Genomic DNA, 9,061 nt, shown 5'->3' with positions numbered 1-9,061 from the left:
ACTCTTCCTACTGTCTCTGTTTTGATCCATTTCTGTGACACTAGTTATAGATTCCGATGCTTCACTTCAGGTTTACTGTATCCCTTGGACCTTCTTATTGACGATGAATCACAGAAATTGCATCGGAATTAAATACAAAATGCACAATGCCGACATTAGTACAAGAAGACTGACTCTTCTTACTGTCTATACTTTGAACCATTACTGTGACTCTAGTTATAGATTCCGATAATTCACTCCAGGTTTACTGTATCACTTGGACCTTCTTATTGCCGATCAAACACAGAAATTGCATCGGAATTAAATACAAAATGCACAATGCCGACTTAAGGACAAGGAGACTGACTCTTCTTACTGTCTATGTTTGAACCATTCCTGTGACACTAGTTATAGATTCCGATGCTTCACTTCAGGTTTAATGTATCCCTCTGACCTTCTTATTGACGGTGAAGCACAGAAATTGCATCGGAATTAAATACGAAAACCACAATGCCCAATTAAGTACAAGAAGACTGACTCTTCTTTCTGACTATGCTTTGAACCATTCCTGTGACACTAGTTATAGATTGCGATGCTTCACTTCAGATTTACTGTATCCCTTGGACATTCTTATTGACGATGAAACACAGAAATTGCATCGGAACTAAATACAAAAGGCACAATGCCGACTTAAGTACAAGAACACTGACTCTTCCTACTGTCTATGTTTTGAACCATTCCTGTGACACTAGTTATAGATTCCGATGCTTCACTTCAGGTTTACTGTATCCCTTGTACTTTCGTATTGACGATGAAACACAGAAATTGCATCGGAATTAAATACAAAAGGCACAATGCCGACTTAAGTACATGAGAACCGACTCTTCTTATTGACAACGATTTGAACCATTCCTGTGACACTAGTTATAGATTCCGATGCTTCACTACAGGTTTACTGTATCCCTTGGACATTCTTATTGACGATGAAACACAAAATTGCATCAGAATTAAATGCAACAGGCACAATGCCGACTTGAGGACAAGAAGACTGACTCTTCTTACTGACTATGATGTGAACCATTCCTGTGACACTAGTTATAGATTCCGATGCTTCACTTCCGGTTTACTGTATCCCTTGGACCTTCATATTGACGATGAAACACAGATATTGCATCGGAATTAAGCACAAAAGGCACAATGCCGACTTAAGTACAAAAACACTGACTCTTCCTACTGTCTATGTTTTGAACCATTCCTGTGACACTAGTTAGGGATTCCGATGCTTCACTTCAGGTTTACTGTATCCCTTCTACTTTCATATTGACGATGAAACACAGAAATTGCATCGGAATTAAATACAAAAGGCACGAAGCCGACTTAAGTACATGAAGACCGACTCTTGTTATTGACAATGATTTTAACCATTCCTGTGACACTAGTTATAGATTCCGATGCTTCACTTCCGGTTTACTGTATCCCTCTGACCATCTTATTGACGATGTCACACAGAAATTGCACCAGGATTGAATACAAAAGGCACAATGCTGACTTAAGTACATGAAGACCGACTCTTCTTACTGACTATGATTTGAACCATTCCTGTGGCACTAGTTATAGATTCCGATGCCTCACTTTAGGTTTACTGTTTCCCTTGGACCTTTTTATTGACAATGAAACACAGAAATTGCATCGGAATTAGATACAAAAAGCACAATGCCGACTTAAGTATAAGAGGACTGACTCTTCCTACTGTCTATGTTTTGATCCATTTCTGTGACACTAGTTATAGAGTCCGATGCTTCACCTCAGGTTTACTGTATCCCTTGGACCTTCTTATTGACGATGAATCACAGAAATTGCATCGGAATTAAATACAAGAGGCACAATGCCGACTTAAGTACAAGAAGACTGACTCTTCTTACTGTCTATACTTTGAACCATTCCTGTGACACTAGTTATAGATTCATATGCTTCACTTCAGGTTTAATGTATCCCTTGGACCTTCTTATTGACGATGAAACACAGAAATTGCATCGGAATTAAATACAAAAGGCACAATGCCGACTTATGTACAAGAGAATTGACTCTTCTTACTGTGTATGTTTTGAACCATTACTGTGACTCTAGTTATATATTCCGATGCTTCACTCCAGGTTTACTGTATCCCTTGGACCTTCTTATGGGCGATGAAACACAGAAATTGCATCGGAATTAAATACAAAAGGCACAATGGCGACTTAAGTACAAGAAGACTGACTCTTCCTACTGTCTATGTTTTGAACCATTCCTGTGACACTGGTTTTAGATTCCGATGCTTCACTTCAGGTTTACTGTATCCCTCTGACCTTCTTATTGACGATGAAACACAGAAATTGCATCGGAATTAAATACGACAGGCACAATGCCCAATTAAGTTCAAGATGACTTACTCTTCTTACTGACTATGCTTTGAATCATTTGTGTGACGCTAGTTATAGATTCCGATACTTCACTTCAGGTTTACTGTATCCCTCTGACCTTCTTATTGACGATGAAACACACAAATTGCATCGGAATTAAATATAAAAGGCACAATGCCGACTTAAGGATAAGAAGACTGACTCTTCTTACTGACTCTGTTTTGACCCATTAGTGTGACACTAGTTATACATTCCGATGCTTCACTTCCGGTTTACTGTATAACTTGGACTTTCTTATTGACGATGACACACAGAAATTGCATCGGAATTAAATACAAATGGCACAATGCCGACTTAAGTACATGAAGCCCGACTCTTCTTATGACAATGATTTGAACCATTCCTGTGACACTAGATATAGATTCCGATGCTTCACTTCAGGTATACAGTATCCCTTGGACCTTCTTATTGACGATGAAACACAGAAATTGCGTCGGAATTAAATACAAAAGGCACAATGCCGACTTAAGTACATGAAGACCGACTCTTCTTATTGACAATGATTTGAACCATTCCTGTGACACTAGTTATAGATTCCGATGCTTCACTTCAGGTTTACAGCATATCGTGGACATTCTTATTGACGATGAAACACAGAAATTGCATCGGAATCAAATACAAAAGGCACAATGCCGACTTAAGGACAAGAAGACTGACTCTTCTTACTGAATTTGATTTGAACCATAACTGTGACACTATTTATAGATACCGATGCTTCACTTCCGGTTTACTGTATCGCTTGCACCTTCTAATTGACGATGAAACACAGAAATTGCATCGGAATTAAATACAAAAGGCACAATGCTGACCTAAGTACAAGAAAACTGACTCTTCCTGCTGTCTATGATTTTGAACCATTCCTGTGGTCACTAGTGTATAGATTCCGATGCTTCACTTAAGGTTTTACTGTATCCCTTGGACCTTCAAATTGACGATGAAACACAGAAATTGCACTCGCAATTTAAATACAAAAAGCACAATGCCGACTCAAGTACATGAAGACCGACTCTTCCTACTGACTATGATTTGAACCATTCCTGTGGACACTAGTTATAGATTCCGATGCTTCACTTTAGGCTTACTGTATCCCTTGGACCTTCTTATTGACGATGAAACACAGAAATTACATCGGAATTAAATACAAAAGGCACAATGCCCGACTTAAGTATAAGAAGACTGACTCTTCCTACTGTCTCTGTTTTGATCCATTTCTGTGACACTAGTTATAGATTCCGATGCTTCACTTCAGGTTTACTGTATCCCTTGGACCTTCAAATTGACGATGAAACACAGAAATTGCATCGCAATTAAATACAAAAAGCACAATGCCGACTCAAGTACATGAAGACTGACTCTTCTTACTGTCTATACTTTGAACCATTACTGTGACTCTAGTTATAGATTCCGATGCTTCACTCCAGGTTTACTGTATCACTTGGACCTTCTTATTGACGATCAAACACAGAAATTGCATCGGAATTAAATACAAAATGCACAATGCCGACTTAAGGACAAGGAGACTGACTCTTCTTACTGTCTATGTTTGAACCATTCCTGTGACACTAGTTATAGATTCCGATGCTTCACTTCAGGTTTAATGTATCCCTCTGACCTTCTTATTGACGGTGAAGCACAGAAATTGCATCGGAATTAAATACGAAAACCACAATGCCCCATTAAGTACAAGAAGACTGACTCTTCTTTCTGACTATGCTTTGAACCATTCCTGTGACACTAGTTATAGATTGCGATGCTTCACTTCAGTTTTACTGTATCCCTTGGACCTTCTTATTGACGATGAAACACAGAAATTGCATCGGAATTAAATACAAAAGGCACAATGCCGACTTAAGTACAAGAACACTGACTCTTCCTACTGTCTATGTTTTGAACCATTCCTGTGACACTAGTTATAGATTCCGATGCTTCACTTCAGGTTTACTGTATCCCTTGTACTTTCGTATTGACGATGAAACACAGAAATTGCATCGGAATTAAATACAAAAGGCACAATGCCGACTTAAGTACATGAGGACCGACTCTTTTTATTGACAATGATTTGAACCATTCCTGTGACACTAGTTATAGATTCCGATGCTTCACTACAGGTTCACTGTATATCTTGGACATTCTTATTGACGATGAAACACAAAATTGCATCAGAATTAAATGCAACAGGCACAATGCCGACTTAAGGACAAGAAGACTGACTCTTCTTACTGACTATGATTTGAACCATTCCTGTGACACTAGTTATAGATTCCGATGCTTCACTTCCGGTTTACTGTATCCCTCTGACCTTCTTATTGACGATGAAACACAGAAATTGCATCGGTTTTAAATAGAATAGGCACAATGCCGACTTAAGTACAAGAAGACTGAGTCTTCTTACTGTCTATGTTTTGAACCAATCCTGTGACACTAGTTCTAGATTCCGATGCCTCACATCAGGTTTACTGTATCCCTTGGACCTTCATATTGACGATGAATCACAGAAATTGCATCGGAATTAAATACAAGAGGCACAATGCCGACTTAAGTACAAGAAGACTGACTCTTCTTACTGTCTATACTTTGAACCATTCCTGTGACACTAGTTATAGATTCCGATGCTTCACTTCAGGTTTAATGTATCCCTAGGACCTTCTTATTGACGATGAAACACAGAAATTGCATCGGAATTAAATACAAAAGGCACAATGCCGACTTATGTACAAGAGAATTGACTCTTCTTACTGTGTATGTTTTGAACCATTACTGTGACTCTAGTTATATATTCCGATGCTTCACTCCAGGTTTACTGTATCCCTTGGACCTTCTTATGGGCGATGAAACACAGAAATTGCATCGGAATTAAATACAAAAGGCACAATGGCGACTTAAGTACAAGAAGACTGACTCTTCCTACTGTCTATGTTTTGAACCATTCCTGTGACACTGGTTTTAGATTCCGATGCTTCACTTCAGGTTTACTGTATCCCTCTGACCTTCTTATTGACGATGAAATACAGAAATTGCATCGGAATTAAATACGACAGGCACAATGCCCAATTAAGTTCAAGATGACTTACTCTTCTTACTGACTATGCTTTGAATCGTTTCTGTGACACTAGTTATAGATTCCGATACTTCACTTCAGGTTTACTGTATCCCTCTGACCTTCTTATTGACGATGAAACACACAAATTGCATCGGAATTAAATATAAAAGGCACAATGCCGACTTAAGGATAAGAAGACTGACTCTTCTTACTGACTTTGTTTTGACCAATTAGTGTGACACTAGTTATAGATTCCGATGCTTCACTTCCGGTTTACTGTATAACTTGGACTTTCTTATTGACGATGACACACAGAAATTGCATCGGAATTAAATACAAAAGGCACAATGCCGACTTAAGTACATGAAGACCGACTCTTCTTATTGACAATGATTTGAACCATTCCTGTGACACTAGTTATAGATTCCGATGCTTCACTTCAGGTATACTGGATCCCTTGGACATTCTTATTGACGATGAAACACAGAAATTGCATCGGAATTAAATATAAAAGGCACAATGCCGACTTAAGGATAAGAAGACTAACTCTTCTTACTGACTTTGTTTTGAACCATTAGTGTGACACTAGTTATAGATTCCGATGCTTCACTTCAGGTTTACAGTATCTCTTGGACATTCTTATTGACGATGAAACACAGAAATTGCATCGGAATTAAATACAAAAGGCACAATGCCGACTTAAGGACAAGCAGACGGACTCTCCTTACTGAATTTGATTTGAACCATTAGTGTGACACTATTTATAGATTCCGATGCTTCACTTCCGGTTAACTGTATCGCTTGCACCTTCTAATTGACGCTGAAACACAGAAATTTCATCGGAATTAAATACAAAAGGCACAATGACGACTTAAGTACAAGGAGACTGACTCTTCTTACTGACTATGTTTTGAACCATTCCTGTGACACTAGTTATAGATTCCGATAATTCACTCCAGGTTTACTGTATCACTTGGACCTTCTTATTGACGATCAAACACAGAAATTGCATCGGAATTAAATACAAAATGCACAATGCCGACTTAAGGACAAGGAGACTGACTCTTCTTACTGTCTATGTTTGAACCATTCCTGTGACACTAGTTATAGATTCCGATGCTTCACTTCAGGTTTAATGTATCCCTCTGACCTTCTTATTGACGGTGAAGCACAGAAATTGCATCGGAATTAAATACGAAAACCACAATGCCCAATTAAGTACAAGAAGACTGACTCTTCTTTCTGACTATGCTTTGAACCATTCCTGTGACAATAGTTATAGATTGCGATGCTTCACTTCAGATTTACTGTATCCCTTGGACCTTCTTATTGACGATGAAATACAGAAATTGCATCGGAACTAAATACAAAAGGCACAATGCCGACTTAAGTACATGAACACTGACTCTTCCTACTGTCTATGTTTTGAACCATTCCTGTGACACTAGTTATAGATTCCGATGCTTCACTTCAGGTTTACTGTATCCCTTGTACGTTCGTATTGACGATGAAACACAGAAATTGCATCGGAATTAAATACAAAAGGCACAATGCCGACTTAAGTACATGAGGACCGACTCTTCTTATTGACAATGATTTGAACCATTCCTGTGACACTAGTTATAGATTCCGATGCTTCACTACAGGTTTACTGTATCCCTTGGACATTCTTATTGACGATGAAACACAAAATTGCATCAGAATTAAATGCAACAGGCACAATGCCGACTTAAGGGCAAGAAGACTGACTCTTCTTACTGACTATGATTTGAACCATTCCTGTGACACTAGTTATAGATTCCGATGCTTCACTTCCGGTTTACTGTATCCCTTGGACCTTCATATTGACGATGAAACACAGATATTGCATCGGAATTAAGCACAAAAGGCACAATGCCGACTTAAGTACAAAAACACTGACTCTTCCTACTGTCTATGTTTTGAACCATTCCTGTGACACTAGTTAGGGATTCCGATGCTTCACTTCAGGTTTACTGTATCCCTTCTACTTTCTTATTGACGATGAAACACAGAAATTGCATCGGAATTAAATACAAAAGGCACGAAGCCGACTTAAGTACATGAAGACCGACTCTTGTTATTGACAATGATTTTAACCATTCCTGTGGCACTAGTTATAGATTCCGATGCTTCACTTCCGGTTTACAGTATCCCTCTGACCATCTTATTGACGATGTCACACAGAAATTGCACCAGGATTGAATACAAAAGGCACAATGCTGACTTAAGTACATGAAGACCGACTCTTCTTACTGACTATGATTTGAACCATTCCTGTGGCACTAGTTATAGATTCCGATGCCTCACTTTAGGTTTACTGTTTCCCTTGGACCTTTTTATTGACGATGAAACACAGAAATTGCATCGGAATTAGATACAAAAAGCACAATGCCGACTTAAGTATAAGAGGACTGACTCTTCCTACTGTCTATGTTTTGATCCATTTCTGTGACACTAGTTATAGAGTCCGATGCTTCACCTCAGGTTTACTGTATCCCTTGGACCTTCTTATTGACGATGAAACACAGAAATTGCATCGGAATTAAATACGACAGGCACAATGCCCAATTAAGTTCAAGATGACTTACTCTTCTTACTGACTATGCTTTGAATCATTTGTGTGACACTAGTTATAGATTCCGATACTTCACTTCAGGTTTACTGTATCCCTCTGACCTTCTTATTGACGATGAAACACACAAATTGCATCGGAATTAAATATAAAAGGCACAATGCCGACTTAAGGATAAGAAGACTGACTCTTCTTACTGACTCTGTTTTGACCCATTAGTGTGACACTAGTTATAGATTCCGATGCTTCACTTCCGGTTTACTGTATAACTTGGACTTTCTTATTGACGATGACACACAGAAATTGCATCGGAATTAAATACAAATGGCACAATGCCGACTTAAGTACATGAAGACCGACTCTTCTTATGACAATGATTTGAACCATTCCTGTGACACTAGTTATAGATTCCGATGCTTCACTTCAGGTATACAGTATCCCTTGGACCTTCTTATTGACGATGAAACACAGAAATTGCGTCGGAATTAAATACAAAAGGCACAATGCCGACTTAAGTACATGAAGACCGACTCTTCTTATTGACAATGATTTGAACCATTCCTGTGACACTAGTTATAGATTCCGATGCTTCACTTCAGGTTTACAGCATATCGTGGACATTCTTATTGACGATGAAACACAGAAATTGCATCGGAATCAAATACAAAAGGCACAATGCCGACTTAAGGACAAGAAGACTGACTCTTCTTACTGAATTTGATTTGAACCATTACTGTGACACTATTTATAGATTCCGATGCTTCACTTAAGGTTTACTGTATCGCTTGCACCTTCTAATTGACGATGAAACACAGAAATTGCATCGGAATTAAATACAAAAGGCAGAATGCTGACCTAAGTACAAGAAAACTGACTCTTCCTGCTGTCTATGATTTGAACCATTCCTGTGACACTAGTTATAGATTCCGATGCTTCACTTAAGGTTTACTGTATCCCTTGGACCTTCAAATTGACGATGAAACACAGAAA

This window comes from Schistocerca piceifrons, unplaced genomic scaffold (assembly GCF_021461385.2).
Source record: "Schistocerca piceifrons isolate TAMUIC-IGC-003096 unplaced genomic scaffold, iqSchPice1.1 HiC_scaffold_1708, whole genome shotgun sequence".
Taxonomy (NCBI): Eukaryota; Metazoa; Arthropoda; class Insecta; order Orthoptera; family Acrididae; genus Schistocerca; species Schistocerca piceifrons.
The sequence above is the reverse complement of the archived record's forward strand: the minus strand, read 5'-3'. Positions refer to the sequence as shown.